Source organism: Pectinophora gossypiella, chromosome 16 (assembly GCF_024362695.1).
Source record: "Pectinophora gossypiella chromosome 16, ilPecGoss1.1, whole genome shotgun sequence".
Lineage (NCBI taxonomy): Eukaryota > Metazoa > Arthropoda > Insecta > Lepidoptera > Gelechiidae > Pectinophora > Pectinophora gossypiella.
Genome location: NC_065419.1, coordinates 380,068 through 400,189, shown reverse-complemented (window position 1 = coordinate 400,189; position 20,122 = coordinate 380,068). Strand labels below are relative to the sequence as shown.

Below are 20,122 nucleotides of genomic sequence, written 5' to 3'. Positions count from 1 at the left end.
GACAGATGGCGCTGCCTTATTGCCGCGCTAATAATTATTGTTATTGTCTGAATGTTATCGTCCGGAAGTTGTTTGTGGCAAGACAATGGGATATTTGAGTTATATTATTATTGTCTTGGATTTTTTCTTGCATAAACGATATGCTTGGATTTGAACGCGTCTGTGTCATATCCGTAGGTGCATCTTTTTATGTAAGTAATATGTATAACATAATTTAACCTATATACTTTCCACTGCTGGGCATGGGCCTCCTTTCAGTCAACCGGAGGGGATATGGAGCATACTCCACTACGCTGCTGTGGGTTAGTAGAGGAGTTTGGGCCTAGTGGCCCAAAAAAAGTTCACGGGGCCATCAACAGCTTCACGTGCCTTCCGCAAAAAAGAATCTACTTACTTGTTTATTTTCTTTGTTCTTATGTAGAGACGTAGTAGATGACCTGCTAATAGAAAATTAATGAACCAAACCCCACATAACAAAGCTCGTCATTCGATTGGCATAACTCATAAACCGGCTCATAATATATGAATCGAGGCGTAATTTACGAGCATATATCTATTGTCTAATCAAAGCGATAAACCAACGGAGCGGTTAACGTCTCGCCCACGCTGCACGGCGCTGCCAACAGATGGCGCTATAAAGACGTACTGAGAGGGCTGTAACTCGCGGAGTTAATTCCCTCCGTAATAGCCTAGTAAGGTCGTACGAGCTATTAATGACATACTGTTACTAGATAATATGAGTCTTGGATATTTTTTCATTATCAGCTGTAAGAAAAGGTAAGTTTCATAATTATGTTGTAAGATTTGTAACAGAGAGAAGCTATCTTTAGACGCATTGTTTAACAGTTAGGTACATTATAAATTGTGTATTTTTAATTTTAACGGAACCTATACATATTATGTTAAAATGTTTTTTCTTCTCTAGTTATTTTTTTTGTAATTGTCTTACGACGTGGTTTGACTTGCCAATCATCTTTCGATATTTTTGTCTTTACCTATATCACTCGAAAACACTCATTATCTACCCCGAAAGGCAATTGTACGTTCACATCATCATTCGAAAATCAAAGGGAAAAACTTGAAAAAAACTAACAACGCAAAACATAAATGAAAAATGAAAAAAAAAACAAATAACGTTATTGTATAGGTAAATAAAATTATTATTATATTATATATAGCTACAAACCCATGTACTGACTGACTGACTGACTGACTCACTGACAGGGTTGTTCTCCCAGAAGGAGCGTCGGGGGGTAAAAATGATGTATGGGGGGTGTGATCAAGATCTTCCGGTGAGTATGGGAAAACTTCCAGATCTTGGAAAACTGCTCCGCATCAGGCAGACACCCTACGGCCTGGTGCAACTATCGCACCTGGAATGATTCTTTTTTCAAAAAACCTATTTAATTCTTGGTCAAATTCTATTGTGGGTGAAAAAAAATAAAAATGGCTGAAAAACAAGATGGCCGCCATACAAAATTTTATTTTTTCCGAAAATGTCTCGGGGGTAAAAAATATGTATGGGAATGTAATCGGAGTGTCTTGTCGAGTATGGAAATACTTCTTGATCTTCAGAAACTGCTCCGCATCAGGCAGACACCCTACGGCCTGGCGCAACTATCGCACCTGGAATGATTCTTTTTTCACAAAACCTACTTAAATCTTGGTCAAATTTTATCACGGGTAAAAAAAATACAAAATGGCGGAAAAACAAGATGGCCGCCATACAAAATTTTCGTTTTTCCTGAAAATGCCTCGAGGGTAAAAATGATGTACAGGGATGTGATCGAATCGTCATGTTGAGTATTTCAATACTGCTCGATCTTGAAAAACTGCTCCGCATCAGGGAGACACCCTACGGCCTGGCAAAACTATAAAACCTAGAGCAATATTTTTTTCACGAAACCTATTTAAATTTTCGTCAAATTCAATCCCCGGTGAAAAAAAACCAAAATGGCGGAAAAACAAGATGGCCGCCATACGAAATTTTCGTTTTTCCTGAAAATGCCTCGGGGGTAAAAATGATGTATAGGAATGTGATCGGAACGTCATGTCAAGTATGAAAATACATCTGGGTTTTCGATAGCTGTTCCGCATCAGGGAGACACCCTACGGCCTGGCAAAACTATCGCACCTGGAACTTTTTTGTTTTCACGAAACCTATTTAAATCTTGGTCAAATTTTATCGCCGGTGAAAAAAAAAAAAACAAAATGGCCGCCATACAAATTTTTGTTTTTCCAGAAAATGTCTCAGAGCTAAAATTGATGTATAGGGGTGTGATCGGAACGTCATCTTGGAAAACTGCTCCGCATCAGGGAGACACCCTACGGCCTGGCAAAACTATAGCACCTAGAACTTTTTTGATTTCCCGACACCTATTTAAGTCTTGGTCAAATTCTATCGCGGTAAAAAAATGGCGGGAAAACAAGACACGCGAGCAGCTTGCTGCGAGCGAACCACGCGACATCTAGTTATACTATATATAGCTACAAACCCACTGACTGACTGACTGACTGACTGACTCACTCACTCACTCACTGACATAATTGTTCTCCCAGAAGGAGCATCGGGGGGTAAAAATGATGTATGGGGGATGTGATCGGGACCTCCCGGTGAGTATGGGAAAACTTCCAGATCTTGGAAAACTGCTCCGCATCAGGGAGACACCCTACGGCCTGGCGCAACTATTATACCTGGATCAATTTTTTTTTCGCAAACCCTATTTAAATCTTGGTCAAATTCTATTGTGGGTGAAAAAAAATCAAAATGGCGGAAAAACAAGATGGCCGCCATACAAAATTTTGTTTTTCCAGAAAACGTCTCGGGGGTAAAAACTGTGTATGGGGCTGTAATCGGAACGTCTTGTGGAGTATGAAAACACTTCTCTATCTTCAAAATCTGCTCCGCATCAGGGAGACACTCTACGGCCTGGCAAAACTATAAAACCTAGAGCAATTTTTCTTTCGCGGAACATATTTAAATCTTGGTCAAATCCAATCCCTGGTGAAAAAAAACCAAAATGGCGGAAAAACAAGATGGCCGCCATACAAAATTTTCGTTTTTCCTGAAAATGCCTCGAGGGTAAAAATGATGTATAGGGATGTGATCGGATCGTCATGTTGAGTATTTCAATACTGCTCGATCTTGAAAAACTGCTCCGCATCAGGGAGACACCCTACGGCCTGGCAAAACTATAAAACCTGGAGCAATATTTTTTTGACGAAACTTATTTAAATCTTGGTCAAATTCAATACCCGGTGAAAAAAAACCAAAATGGCGGAAAAACAAGATGGCCGCCATACGAAATTTTCGTTTTTCCCGAAAATGCCTCGGGGGTAAAAATGATGTATGAGGAATGTGATCGAAACATCATGTTGAGTATGGAAATACTTTTCGATCTTCGAAAGCTGCTCCGCATCAGGGGTCACCCTACGGCCTGGCAAAACTATAGCACCTAGAACTTTTTTGATTTCACGAGACCTATTCAAGTCTTGGTCAAATTCTATCGCGGTAAAAAAATGGCGGGAAAACAAGACACGCGAGCAGCTTGCTGCGAGCGAACCACGCGACATCTAGTATCTATCTATAACTTCTATTTACTATAGTCTAGGTTTTTAGTTTTGTACCTAACAGGAGGGCGACTTGTCGATATTTCCTTTTTCACCGAATTTTCCTATCTCACGCAACTCGTGACAGAATTTCCCCGCAAATTCACGTTCTAACGATTCCACAAGAGGGAAGTTTTAAAAAATTCAACATCGACACTTGCCGCCCAGGGATAATCTGCAAAATATTTTCAATATCCGTAACTTATGCGGCGTCCGCATTCGTGTGAGAGTGCATGCGGGACGCGGGATGCGAGATGCGGGATGCGGGAATCCGAGTGCGGGAAACGAGATGCAAAGCGCCGAAGCGAATGCAAACTTCGCCAATATGCAGCCAAGGAATTCGTGTTCTGTTGTTCGGTATTGTCGGCTAGGAAAAGTGTGAAATTCTTCTTCGTTCACTTGGGTTTTAAGTATGCTGTGATTTTTTTAGAAGCGTGGTTAGTGATTGGTTCTGGATACTTAACGAAAACGGTTAATTAAAGATACTTCTGCAGGGTTAACATGCGCAATGTGATAACATTATCGATCGATTCAATAAATTTTGTCGAAATCGATAAGTTTGTTTTCTCCCTAACATACGTGCCACGTGATTTTGTTCATATTTTGACAGAAAGACATGACTTATTTAGGTTCACATATTAGCACCAATTGACAAAACGACATAATTATGTCTTTAGAATCGATAAAATGCGCATGTTAGACGTAGTTTTACTGTTGTGAAAATAGCAAAATCATGTATTTCAACCTAATATTATATCATCATCTTAAAGATATAATAAATAGGAGTATTACGCTCTTACTATTACCTGAAGTAATAATATCGTCGCATTTATACTAAAAGCCGCGTAGGTGCCTTTTTTAAAAACTTGTAGAGATGTGACTTTCGAAACAAAACCTGAATAGACCGCAATGAACACACTGGTTCCAATCCTGGTAAAAAGGTCTTAATGTTTTGCCAGATTGAGATTGATTGAAGGACAGCACATCAGAACGGCCTCCGTGGTCCAGTAGCTGAGCGTTGGGCTCACGATCCGGAGGACCCGGGATCGAATCCCGATGGGGACATATCACAAAAATCACTTTGTGATCTCTAGTTTCGTTAGGACATTATAGACTGATCACCTGATTTTCCAAAAAGTAAGATGATTCGTGCTTCGGAAGGCACGTTAAACCGTTGGTCTCGATTACTATTTACTGATGTAAAAGTAGTCGTTACATGATCCATGTCAGGGGCCTCAGGCGGCTCAATAATAACCCTGACACCAGGGTTGATGTGGTTGGTAATTCACCTCACAACCCACACGATAGATGAAGAAGCACATCAGAAAGTGGTTTTTCGAAAAGGCACTGACGTGGTCTTCTACGAACGTTATTATATAATCTATCATCATCTCCCTAGCATTATCTCGTTTTAACAGGGTCCGCTAACCTAACCTAAAGATTTGGCAGGTCCAGTTTTTTACAGAAGTGACTACCTGTCTGACCTTCCAACCCGCGAAGGGAAAACCAGCCCAATACAGGTTAGGTCACATACCTCCGAATAATAATTATGGTTTTCCTCACGATATTTCCTTTACCGCTGAGCACGTGATAACCATTTATGATCCAAATATAAACTCGAAAACAAATTCGACAATCATTGGTTTAGGCCTGTGCTGGATTCGAACCTGCGATCTCAAAGTGAGAGGCAAGCGTTCTACCAACTAGGCTACCACGGCATTCATATATTATAATATATTATCGGTTATTATATTATCTTTACTGTACCAAAACTATGTAGTAATATAAATTAATTATTCAATTTTAACGAGTCTAAACTAAAACCTAGTTATCGCGAGATAGATTGCGTTAGACACAGTCGTTCGTTTGGATTCTAAAACTACGTTTCCAAATTCCAAAACTGGTCGGTATTCTAATTACATGACCACTAAAACTCGGACATAAATCAGGTTTGGGCAAACAAAAAGGCTTGTTACAAAACTATCCGGCATTCATCAGCGGACAAATTAATTATCTCCGTAACAAGGAACAGATTACACGGGATAGTGTGGGTTTTACAAAATAGTGTGGGCTTTACACGATATTTCACTGAGCCGTGCGAGTGCCGAGTAAGAGTAAAGGTGTGTTAATATATGAATTTGAAAATATTCAGTCAGAAAATGTTTTCATGGACGGTACTGAAAAGTATCGGCGTCCCAAGGACGTAATATACGATCCCGACGACCCGATTACTCTAGCCATAGAGGCAGCCAATCAACTCGCGACACCAAACACTTCAGGACCCCGATACCGACCCCGCCGGCGTGGTCGATGATTTCCCTCAATCAGCGCTTATCGCTATCGACCCACTAGGGTTTATTAATTCTTTCAAAGATTTTCCCTCTCAGACGACGCCCTGAGCCGAGGTTCGCGCCCAACTGGGCACCCTGAGGCCTGTTGTCTTAAACGTTGTACCGATTGAGAGCCTTCAGCGCTCCCCATTTGTCCGGCCAAGTAGTTAATGCCATCTGCGGCAAAACTACAATAAGTCACGTTAAAAAAAAAGTTTGTTTTCGACAAACATCCATTCTTTGCTGGACGTTTATCTGATTATCTTACCGGGCATGTCGTAAAAACAAATGATGGGGTAATGAGCTTTCTAATAATTATACGATGGATCATAAAAAGGACGATGGGCTGATTACTTGCCACTATTCGGTTCGTAATGTGCATCTTAGGACATTTTCGTAGATGAGCAATTCACTTAAGAGAAGTAGGCGTCGTCGAAAGAAAATCTTAAAAGAAATTGTTATCACCCAAAACTCGGTGAGACGTCTTGCGATGTATATACCTCTGACTAAATAAAGTTAAAGTATATTAACTTCTTCTTCTTCTCTTATAAATATTTTAATAATAACTCAATATATTAATATATTATTAATTTAATATATAATTATACTTATTTACCGAATTATACCTAAACATAATTTAGAGAAACTACGAGAATAATATATAATAAACTATCTACAAACAGAAAAAAAAACAAATTTGAAATAAATAAAATACACAATAGTAATATACTAAGAATATCCATAATACTGGTTTTTGAAACTCTGAAGAGAGTTAGCAGGATCCGTGAGTAGTGGGTACTACTGAGTTCGTCTTGCAATGGATGCACCTCTGACTATCCCAAGGATATAGTCGAGGCTTACGGTATGGTTCTACCCACTCGATTCTACCGTTTAACCCTGAGTTCCTCCCTGACCAAGGCCAGAGAATTACGGGATAGTATTTCTCTACCTCTGGTCTAGGAAGGAAGTTAATAATCACAGCCCTTAATAGAAGCAATAACAGCCGGTGTTCAATATTGATGCGTCATCAGAAAGGTAGATGGCGCCAACATATTGATCAATAGAATCAGTTATTCAATCACGACGCGTGTTCATTAGGACAATTATTGGACGTCCCTGGGAGTGTCGGCTAATATTACTGTGTGTTGGCAGGATTAGACTGATATGAACTTGTGGGAATATAGTAAAGACAATAATATACCTACTTAGTATTGTAGTTGGTCATACGACTGCCGTGGCTCAGTGGTTAATAATTGAACTCAGGATCATAAAGTCCCGGGTTCGAATCCCAGTGGGGATATTATCACAAAAATCACTTTGTAATCCCTTCTTTGGTTAAGACATTGCAGGCGGATCACCCGATTGTCCGAAAGTAAGATGATCCGTGCTTCGGAAGGCACGTTAAGCAGCCTACTATTTACTTAATTAAGTATGTAGTCGTTACGTGAGCCATGTCAGGGTTCTTTGGTAGCCACCAAAGCCCAATAGGAACACTAATCTTACAACCCATGTGAGGGAAGATAGTTGGTCATTAGGTTATGTAGGTAATTTAAGTATTAGTAATAACTGGAATTGCTGGGTTTTTTTGTATAGATTTACTTCAGACGGTATTTTCTACTTGGCTGGACAAATGGAACATCGCCCAGTAAACACTTAACATAACATACGCCCAAAAGAGAGCGTACCTCTAGCCACCAAAGCATCATTATTGGTTGCTTCATAAAATTGATGTCAATATAAAACTGAATTAACCGGAAAAACATTATATTATCCATTGTGCATTAACCCTTCGCCGGCCGGCGGCGCGTCGCAAGCGTGGGGCCCGACCGCAACTGATTACCGCGCCGCGCAACAAATTGCGTTAAGACATTGTTTCGGCCGCCACTCGGCGGTAACGCTCCGAGATTGATCGTACCTGCGCCTGTGTTGAGCTACACGCCAACTGTAATAGCTAGTGTTGATATTTGACGCTGTACTGTTTGATTTTTTTTGGAGAATTGGAAGTAGCTGAGGCGCTTAATCGTTATCAGGGTAGCCAGAATTTGCAGCTTTGTCTGATATTTTAATCTTTTTGATACTGACAGTTTGTCATTTTATCGCCCATGTTATAGAAAGCACCATGTGTTTCTTAGGGATTTAGAAAAGTTACTTTGAAAACTTCATGTGAAGGAAGAAATATTGCTATTTGATATTACTTACTTGCGTTGTGCGCAAATATCAAATGGTATAATTCCTTTTTAAGACCTCTTGATGAGCCATGACAGGAGCCTTTAGTAGCTGACCCTGACACCAAGGTTGATGCGGTCGATTTTCTTGAGAATGAGATCTCTCAACCCACTGGAGAAAGTAGTATTATTTAGTAGTAGTAGTATTTTTAACCTCCAGTCGTGTTTACTTAGTAATTATAATAAGTCAACATCACTAATTTAAGAGTCACGCTCTTGTCGATGTAGCATTCTCCATTCTTGTCGATAAAAAAATCCTTATAAGACACGACGTTCACCTTCTCTTATCTGTTCCATGTAAGCTCTTCTTGTTCTACTTCAGGACCCCGATACCGACCCCGCCGGCGTGGTCGACGATCTCCCTCATTCAGCGGTTATCGCTATCGACCCACTAGGGTCGATTAATTCTTTCAAATATTTTTCCTCTCAGACCTTAACCTTAGAACCTTATTCTAAGAAAGTCTCCAATTTGGTCAATGTACGTCCTTCTAGGTCTTCCTCTGCCAGCCCTTCAACAACCTTACTTTTTGTTTTAGAGTGAAAAGAAAAAAATCACATAAGGAGCGAATATTCATATTGAGCCGAGGTTCGCGCCCAACTGGGCATCCTCAGGCCTGTTCTCTTAAGCGTTGTACCGGGTGAGAGCCTTCAGCGCTCCCCATTTGTCCGGCCAAGTAGTTAATGCCATCTGCGGCAAATCTACAATAAGTCATGTAAAAAAAATCTTTTTGATTCATGTGTCTTGCTCTTTTTATTATAATAAGTGTCAAACCTGAAAATATAATAAACCGTCGCAAATCTGAGAAGTCACTGTCTTACAAGCATGTCGTCTTGCCGGGTCGGTTAACCCGTCTCAGCCGCGGTACGTGGTACGTGCTCGCGACACGCTACGTGTCACGTACGCAACAACCTGATAATGGCGCCGATAACGACACTCAACGCGAGGTTCTTTAGTAATAACTTTGCTGGTTAGTGGACAAAATTTACGCATAAATTTCATGTCGTGTTATTAAATAAACTATCAAAAAACCATAGGTAAAAAAAAAACACATACCTACATTTTTGTTGTAGTACTAAGATGGATATAAGATCTCTAAGAAATTATAATAACTATCATAAAACAGACAAAGTCGGCGCAGGTTTCTTCTGATGACGTCATCAGAATTTTTCAAAAAAGTAAAACGAAAATCGAGCTTATCTGTTCTGTAATATTGATCTTCTTTTATAGTGTGGGTTATGAGGCGAATTACCAACCTCAATATTGATTATAACATGAAAATTCTGACAGAATGTACTATTAGGAAGAATTTTACGGTATGCTTTCAGCTTGAATGAAACGTAATATTAATATAACTAATACAGTATCCTATGGACAAGCTAAAGCAATAACTTAAGTTTATGACGTCAGAACTCGGTTAGTGCGCCAACGCAGCGTATAACGTGGGTTATGACGTCATAAAATCACGCCAGTTGATGCATAATTTATATTATCTTATCGGCATATCTTGTGGTTGTCGCGGTAAGTGGATGGCTTGGAGTTTTGTTGGCAATTTCAAAAAAGGAACGTCACGTCACTTTTTAAGAGAAAAACGTTTTGGCGGGTGTTCCGTCTGCGACTTCGAGGAAAGAAAAACAAGTGAAGACGATTATTGTCGAGAGAAGCGAAAACTGAAAGACTATTTGTTGAAATCAGAAATCAGAATCATTTATTCAACGTAATTATCATGGATAAACTTGTTGAAGGTCAATGTAACATTTTTGAATTTATGTCATTTCGCAAGGTGTTATGGCTGAGGAGAAGAAATGACAAGAAACTGCAACAGCAACACATCTTTTAAAAACCAATGAGGATATACATTACAAGTTATTTAATAACTAGAGGAACACATTCAAAACCAGACATTTTTATCATTTAGGTAGTCATTAATCTTATAATAAGCTTTTTTACATAAAGTAAGCTTCACGTGAGCTTTAAATTTATTTTCTGACAAATTTAAAATATTATCTGGTATTTTATTGTAAAAACGTATACATAACCCCAAAAAAGATGAATTTAATTTACTTAATCTAGAATTTTGAATAGCAATTTTATGTTTATTTCTTGTATTGTAAGTATGCCTTTCACAGTTTCTCGGAAGGAGAGATAAGTTTTTACGTACATACATAATGTTTTCATATATATATTGACTTGCGACCGTCAGTATATTTATTTCTTTAAACAGCTCCCTCAAAGAGTCCCGACAACGCAGCTTATAAATAGCGCGAACTGCTCTTTTTTGAATGATGAAAATAGTTTCTACATCAGCGGCTCGACCCCACAGCAAAATACCGTAAGATATTATGCTGTGGAAGTAGCTGAAGTAGACAAGTCTAGCAGTGGGTACATCTGTGAGTTGTCGGATCCTTCTGACGGCATATGCTGCTGAACTTAGCTTGCCCGCTAGTGATACAATATGTGGGCCCCATTGAAGTTTTGAATCTACAGTAATTCCTAAGAAAACTGTGTGTTCAACAAAATCTAGTTTCTCGTCGTTAATTTTAATGTTATTATTTACTTTCTTTACGTTTGGTAGAACAAATTTAATACACTTCGTTTTCTTAGCATTTAGAACTAGGTTATTTACTGTAAACCAACTTAGAACCTGCGATACAGCGCTGTTTGCTTCGTCAAATTCCTCTAACTTTCTGTCGATTTTAAATATAAGAGAAGTGTCATCCGCGAACAGCACAATGTCAGCTTGGTTCTGTAATATAAGGTAAATCATTTATGTACACTAAAAAAAGAAACGGACCCAAAATGGATCCTTGAGGAACTCCCATTTGAACATGAGAGCCCGAAGAAGTTGTACTATTGATTTGTACCTTTTGTATCCTACCACCTAGATATGAATTTAACAAACTGAGAGCTCCATTATTTAGTCCATAGTGCCTCAATTTCAAAAGCAAGGTCTCGTGATCCACGCAGTCGAACGCCTTAGACAAGTCACAGAATACTCCTACGGCATTCTGCGACTTCTCCCAAGCATCGAAAATGTGTCGAACAAATGTCACACTCGTGTCTGTTGTAGACCGACCCTTAGTAAAACCAAACTGCTGGCTGTGGAGTAAGTTATTTAAATTAAAATGACATAGCAGTTGGTCGAGAATAATTTTCTCGAAAATTTTACTAAGTACTGGTAGAATAGAAACCGGTCTATAATTCGTGTGGTCTGATTTTGTGCCCGATTTAAAAAGAGGTATAACTTTACTGATTTTCATTAAATTTGGAAAAGTGCCATTTTCAACACTCATATTAAAAATGTAAGCTAGATATGGTGCTAAGATATCAATAACAGAGCTCATCAATTTGACAGACAATCCCCATAAATCTTTCGAGGTTTTAAGTTTCAGCTGTTTGAATACTTTAACAATACTACTCGGATCAACGCGTTTAAAATCATATAATTCAGTGCAAGCAGTAACATTACTTTTTAATAATATATCAGCTTGAACAGGAGAGGACCTGAGAGATTCTGTAGTTTTTACAGGGATGTTCGTGAAGAATTTATCAAAAACTTCAGCTACATCTTTATCTTGTTTTACTAACCCAGTGCCCGATTCTATATTGTATTCTAATTCACGCGGTTTAGAAGCCTTTGTTTCACTATTTATTACTTGCCAAACTGCCTTTATTTTATTATCCGCGATCTTTATTTTACTACTAATATGCATCTGTTTGGCTGTATAACACACTCTTCGAAATATTTTAGAATAATTTTTGACGTAGCTTTTGAAACTATCAGCGTGTGTATACGTTTTTTCCTCATATAAAGAATAAAGAGTATTTCTACTTTTGCGAATGCCTGTAACTACCTTTTGAGGAAAATTATTTTCAAATTCTTTATGGATAATAGTGAAGAAATCCCTGTAAAATTGTATTCTTTTGTATTAATATTTCTTATTATAATTTGTAGTAATAATATTTGGTTTCCTTAATAAGAGTGATATTTGAGCTACTTACTTAACATTGACTGATTAAAACGGGTATGTTACTAATATTTACGTTTTATTGTAGAGTTAGCTAACAGTTTATAGAGTGGTTATATTAGTTGGTACATAGATTGACAATAGTCAGATATACATACATACACGAAATGACGCCCTTATCCCTAATGGGGTGGGCTGAGCCGCAAGTTATCAAAAACAACAGACAGCCACTGTTGATAGGAAGTCCTAAGATGCACGTGATAAATTAGGTATATCATCATTTTTTCATCATTTTTTTTATTTCATGTGACGTAGACCCGTTGCAATGGGAGGCGAAGGCAGCTGAACGGTCGTTATGGAGGCGTACAGTGAACACCAAGGTGTTTGACTTCGAGAAGGAGAGACTTCAGAAGCTCGATACAAAGCGAGACGAGCTCAAGGCGCGACCACCTGCTGCCATAAATTATAATTATTTAGGAGGAGTGCTGACGTGCATTGAATGCGGTCGTACATTTAATGCTAAGATCGGATATGTCAGTCACTTGAGAGCACAGGAACACCGCTCTCATTAGTTGTCGAGTCGCTGTGGCCGGATACGGTCAGGAAGGATTGATTGATTGATCATCATTTTATATCATGGATATACCTCTGGCTAATTGCCATATAGTCGACAGCTTATGTTATGTTAGGATAATTTTCTTTACATATTTGTAGTTAGGAATACAAGAAGGAATATTTTATTTTAGTAGCCCAGTTGATAGAAAGCTTGGCACTGTAAGATCGCAGGTTCGAACCCGCACGGGCCTAAACCTATGATTTTCGAAATTTTTCAAATTATTGTTTGGAATATGAATGATTATAACGTGCTCAGCGGTGAAGGAAACCATCGTGAAGATCCCACATACCCGAGAAATGTGTTTTGTAGGTATGTGACCTAATCCGCGGGTCGGTAATCGCTTCTGTAAAAAACTGGACCTGTCAAATCTTCAGGTACGGTAAGCCGACCCCGTGAAAACGGAGATGATGATAATACGGACTCCTAAAAACGCTGAAATAAGTTCCCAGAACCCGAAGGCTACCAAGATTGGCTCCGTTTACCGCCATCGTATATAGCGGTAACTGTTAAGCACCCGGTTAATGTCGATGACTTTTTTATTACGCTCACTTCTTCTGCCCTGCTCCGGAGTCGTTTGTCTTTGACGACTCGTTTTAGTAGCCAATATACTTGCTTGTGGTGTTGCGTTCCTTTTTTAAATTAGCTTTAAATTTTAACGGTTAAATTGAACAGATAAAACCTTTATTACTTCTTATTTTATTGTATCTACTACTTCATCATCTCCCTAGCATTATCCCGTTTTTCACAGTGTCCGCTTATCTAACCTGAAGATTTAACAGGCCCGGTTTTTTACAGAAGCAACTGCCTGACTGACGTACCGACCCGCGTAGGGAAAACTAGCCCAATACAGGTTAGGAGTGTGGGTTTCCTAACGATGTTCTCCTTTACCGCCGAGCACGTGATAATCATTTATGATCCAAACATGAATTCGAAAACAAATTCGACAATCATTGATTTAGGCTTGTGCTGGATTCGAACCTGCGACCTCAAACTGAGAGGCAAGCGTTCTACCAACTGGGCAACCACGGCTCTCTCCCATAATATCTACTACTTATTTACGCAAATTAATTTATATTACGTTGAATTAATGATTCTGATTTCTGAGTCTCTTCAAATGACGTAGATTCAAAAATGTTAAATTGATCCTCAACAAGTTTATCTATGATAATTGCGTTGAATAAATGATTCTGATTCTGAGACAACGAAATATCCCAAAAGTCTCTGTGTAAACACAATTTGTATTATTTAAACTAAATCCTCACGGCTGGTACTGATCAATAGTTTCGCCTGTAATGCGGGTTTGTCCACATTGTCTTGTGACAATAATTGCGGTTTGTCTGGGATACAGTCTTAGTGTTAGCGTTAATTAATAAATATAAATTTAATATACCTAAGAACCTGGTTAACCACTTTTTTCCTATTCAGCCATTCCAATCAAATGAAATCAAATGCACCTTATTGCACAGAACTTAATTTAACAACAGGACATGAATACAGTACAATTTGAGCGGCCTTATTGCTCTAGAGCAATTTCATCTAGGCAACCACTACCAGGAAACAAACTATACACACAGACCTACGGGGTATAACGTAGAAACCTTGTCCAGGGATACAGGTGAAGTCCTCAAAGGTTCCAGAGGCCGAGATAGGAGCCATCGGTACGGCAATGCAGGACGGAAGAAGCGAGTCACAGTGACTGTGAACCTGACAGAGGGCAGCAGTAACTGTCAGTAATATTCAGAGGTGGAGGACAGCAGTCCTGGTTCGACTATTCTAAGCGCCATCCTACTCGCGTCAGACAGAGTACTGCGGGGCGGAAGGCAAGAGGGAAACCACTGCTCTAATTGTCCCTAAAAAAGTAGCATGGAGAATCGTACACCGACAAGAGCGTGGCTCTTAAATTTATGATGAACCTTAGTGTACGGAAAAGAACATAAATATATAATAGATTATGGGTGCCACATCATATCTCTAATAATAAAATGTTTGTTTTATTAATTAATCATCATCGTTGGCCGTATACGTCTGTTTCAGACGATTTATGACGTCATTGCCTCGAAGAAATGCACTTTCTTTCATGTCTGTGCAAACCAGTCCTAGAGCGGCAAACTCTACCGCACACTCTACCGGTGAAGTCTTCAACTGGTGGATTATTAATTAGGCAACAGTATTTAATGAACTGGTATCAGCGCGACCGCAGAACCAATCAAAACTATACATATAAAATATGTAAGGGTGCGGTCACAGTAATGATTAAAAGGCGATTACACGGGTCGTGACGGTTATGTGGGTCTGTTGTTAACTCCCGGATTAACTGGCCGGTTAATTTTTGATACGCGAAGGATATCCGGAGAGATTTACCGAACTAATCTCGTGGGTAAGGATTAATTATTTAGTAGCGACGCTACGACTAAATTGTTTTTAGTTGCGTCTAGTTTATTTTGTTCGAAATCTGAAAATATCTCTTAACACCTTTTTTTGTACATATACTCACACCTATTACCTTTAATGAGGTGGACAGAGCTGTTTTAGTAGTCCGAAGACGCCTATTTAAGTAAGACTTTCTGACATGAATATTTTTTATACATTGTTTTAATGTCAAAAACGTTGCTATCTAAAGAAAAAAAATATAGTTTGGATTGTAAGCTGGATGACCAATCCTATCAGTCCCAGCTAAAGGCCCCTGACGACTCATGTAACGACTATTTACGTCAGTATGTAGTAACCGGGACCAACGGCTTAACGTGCATTCCGAATCATGGATCATCTTGTTTGCTGACAATAGGGTAGTTTTCGTCTAGTCAAATCAGTTACCTTTTACTTTCTGTCAAAACACGAAATTACTATGGAATATATGAAAAAGCAACCCAGGACGTCATATAAAAACGTATTATTATATTTTTTTTATTCAAATTCATAAATATGTTATATAGAAAAAATAAAACGTTATTTGTTAGGTCTGTCTTTATTTAGTAATCACAATTCCATAATTTATCTTCGACCTAGAAAACTATCTATGATTCAGCCTGAAATGTTCTAAAATTATAATTGTTTTTAAAACGACGGGGTGTTATAAGTTTGACGTGTCTGTGTAAATGTGTATGTGTCTGTCTGTGGCATCGTAGCTCCCAAACGGATGATCTGATTTTATTGTGGTTTTTTTTAAAAGGTATATCAGTCGAGAGTGTTCTTAGCTATGATTGGTGGAAATCGGTTCAAGTCTTCAGGGTCATCAGGTCGTTTGTTAAGTGTGATAGAAATGTTACACGCTCAGTTTGCTTGCAAGCATATGTGGGATAAGTGTGTGGGGTTTGTTTGCTTTTTTTAGGTCGGGGGTTTTTTAATTTTTAATTTATATCCACATTAAGTCTATAACTAAATATAAATATAAGGTAACCTGATAAATAGATTATTAACATAACATAAGCTCACAACTATATCCCAATTGGCATAGTCAGAGGTACATCCATCGTAAGATGAACTAAGTACCCACACCTCACCGAGCTTTCTGTTAGACCAACGTGATAGTTAGGTAGGATATTCTTCACATGGTCATGAAACATTTCGATAAAGGACCATGTCATTATAAACAGATATTCAAGTCACATCTACTACCTTGTCAAACCTGGAATATTTCACAGATACCAATGATAATTTCGTGTAGCCAAAAAAGTTCAAGGAATTTCCACGGCATCTAAAATTAATGACGTTTTGACGTGACAGCAAGGGCGTCATTATCGACTCGTTATTATAACATTTACATTCGAATGCTTCGCGGGGATTCATTAATTTATGATTGGGAAAGAGGAGGAAAAGTCCCTCTATAATCATCTATTGACAGTTGTAGATGGCGAGAATCGGATTCTTTTAAAAGAAAGTCAGAAAATGGTTTCATAATTCCTTAATTAAATAAAAGAAATTTTATTTCGGATTTATACATCCATATTATTTACGGAAAAGAACAAAAATACAATACAAAAACGCTTTATTTCAAAAAGAAACAAAATATTTAAAACAATTACAAATATGACATGAGTAGCACAATCGGCGGCCTTATTGATAAATAGAAATTTCTTCCAGGCAACCTTAGGAGCTTATTAATACATGGGATTAACAGTCTGGGAACTGATATTAGGCAGCCAAATTACTAAATTGTAACAATATATATTATGTATATTTACTGAAGTAATACAGTCAAAACAGAAAGAAAGAAAGAAAGAAAAATATTCAACAACAATTCAACAATTCTCATAACGTTCTTTTAACTACTTACCAATAAACTCAAACAATTTAAGCATTACACTTCGTACTCCGAGTTTTATTCGGCAAAGGATAAACGTACCATAAAACGATACGACTATTGCTGTAATAAAACTTACATTTTAATAAAAGAATACTAAGTTGAAACTAAACTACATAGCCCATACAAAGTATAAAAACTAAAACTACTTTTTCACAATGTTCACAACCCATTTAAAACGCGTAGCAGTGTGCTACGCCGTAGCACCGTAGCGTTGTAGTTCGTAGCGCGTCGCGGGAACGATAAAACTTGCGGCGAGTTAAAAGTACTGAATAAAGAGTTTTGTCGCAACATGTGCAAGTGGGTTTTCAGTTTTAGGGTTCCTTTGGCGTGCGGGAAAATCCTAAGTCTGAATTAAACAACTATTATATTTTTGCTGGACTAGAAGTTCCATTCATATATCGTCCCGCATCAATTCGTTTCGGGCGCTGAGCTAGATTTAGTCCACCGCTAAGTTTAAATAACCTTAAACTATTAAGAAGTAAAAAAGAGGGATTTAAACGATAGATAGCACACGGTAACACGGTAAGAACGATATTTCTGTATGGAGTGACCGAGCTACGTAAGTGGCTGTGTAAGCACACCTATTTATTAATATAAAATAACCATAACAATCCAGACCATAGAAAACTTGTTCACTATGGCCAGTGTACGCGGACGATGTCGACGGGCAGGCATGTTGTACCAAGAGTCAACAACTACTTCGGTGACAGAACACTCCGTAAACGAATACCGTATCTGCACAACATGCTGCCGGTCGACATACGTCAGGAGTGCAATATAACTAAATTTAGTAAATCTTTATTTAAACATCTTATGCTAAAGATCTCTTAGCTATAAGTTAATTGTAAGTATTTTTAAACATAATAACATTAATCGAACTCCACTCCCACTCGATTTGTCTAACCGAGGAATTGCTTTTGTGAGCTTTTTATTGTACCAATATTTTCCGTATTTTTTATGAAAAAATAAACACTTTACTTACTTACTTACTATGTCTCGAACTACAGAACCCACCACTAAATATCACTGAACACTCTTCTCATAGTCTTGAGTTCCGTCTCGACTTTCTATGCTCACTCGGGAGCCGATGTAAAGAGTTTTAATTCCTTCCTCTCAGGAGTTGGATGTTGTCTCTTCAAGGGCAGGTGACTTCAGGTTCTGTTTTAAAGTACGTATAGTTTGGAAAAGCATTACCGATTGAGTTAAAAGGAAATAAGATTGTAAAGGGTATTAAACCTTCACCTATGTGCCATGTCTGCTATAAGATCGATGACCTTTACCATATTATTTTGTTGGAATGTGCCCGGAATTTAGACGTGAGAAGAAAGGTTTTTCGTCTCAGGGTGTGGTTTCTCTTGGCAACGGAGAAGTCAATTGCTGGTTGGCAGAGCCACTATCAAGTAAGGCTTTTAGTTTATACTATCTAGTTGACCAATCCTTTGCCTAAGGGATAGGTACACGAAAGCACCTATGAGGCTGGTATGATCACTCAGAGTGTTCAAAGCTTCGTTAAAAATAAGAACAAAAAAAAAGGATTATGTAAGCCATATAGGCAAAAGATGCAGAGGAACACCAAGAAGGAAGTACATTGATGAAATTGGGGATGTCTTTAAAAAAAGGTTTTGGCACGATCTACTCTGCACCGGCGTGCTTGTACGAAACTATACTTCTTCTATCGTGTTGTGAGGTGGAGGATTACTTTCTTAGATGAATTGCTTCGATTTGGCCATTTTAACTCCCCTGTTTATCTTTAGGAGTACACCGAGTAAGAGCCATTATCTTCATGGCGTCCTTGTGAAATGGACCCTTATTCATATGCAAATCTGCAAACATAACCACACTCAAGGTAAACCACGGGTCAAGCCACGGTGGTGATATCCTGTTGGCCCTGTTGAATAAGGCACAATTACACACATTCGCCAACAATTTAGCTGCATTAGTTTCAAATTAAGAAAAAAATACTCCATCCTACTCCATTCTATTCCCTGTTCTGCCCCGTCCGATTTTTGTTCAAACACGAATCGTCAATAATTTCACTCGGTCAATATTAGTTCGTGTTAACGAGTTGGATTGTGCTCAGCTAAAGTCGACTTTATGTCATTACAATAAAGGAGACCGGTAGCCCGCTGCAGACTAATTATTTTATTTAAATATTTGCCAATTACCAGGCGGGCTTGTCTGGATTGCACTATTAGGGGGACATGTGTTCTAAACGGGGAATCAAACTTGTACTAAAGAGTAAGCTTTTCGTTGCTATTTAATCATTAGACAATGTGTACTGTTGTATTTCGATAAATATTTAGTAATTTCAAACATAATAACAATATTTAAAACACCTAATAACGGGTTCTTATCGCGTTTAAAGCAGGGATATGAGACTTTAGTGCGAGTTCAGATGGTTCCGAACATTCTGACATCAAATATATAAACAAGCGGCAAAGAAAGAGGGTAGACAGATATGTCTGCCCGTAGAAAATTATGGATGTACCTACTCCACTTCAATCTCATCAGTCACCCCGTGATTATGGCACTTGAAACAGTGTCGAAATATCGGGAGTCTCATATCCCTACTTTTAAGGTACGAACTCGTTATTACGTTTGTGTTTTAATTATGATAATAACCGCGTAAACTTAAAACAATGTATAATAACAATATAGTTAGGCACAACTCACACTTGTTTTCCCTATAGGGGTGGACAGAAATTCAGAAATTAGGATCATTTATTCAACGTAATTACCGTGGATAAACTTGTTGTTGAAGGTCAATCTAACATTTTTTAATATACGTCATTTCGCAAGGTTATGAGGAGAAGAAATGACAAGAAACTGCAACAGCGACACATCTTTAAATCAATGTAGGTTTACATTACAAGTAATAACTACAGAAACACATTTAGTACCAGGATTTTTTATCATGTAGGTAATCATAAATTTAATAATAAGCATTTTTACATAAAATAAGCTTCACGTGAGCTTTAAATTATGAGAAATTCAACGTATTATATTACTAAAAAATCTGTTAGGGCGCTTACAGACCAACGACTATCGCTGGTCTGTAACCGCACTTTAATCG

The 20,122-nt window shown here is 38.3% G+C and overlaps 1 protein-coding gene across 1 annotated transcript in view; it reads left to right on the top strand.

The window, feature by feature from the left end:
• Positions 1-20,122, top strand: part of LOC126373950 (uncharacterized) — a 549,982-nt gene that overhangs the window by 300,577 nt on the left and 229,283 nt on the right. The window lies entirely within an intron of this gene.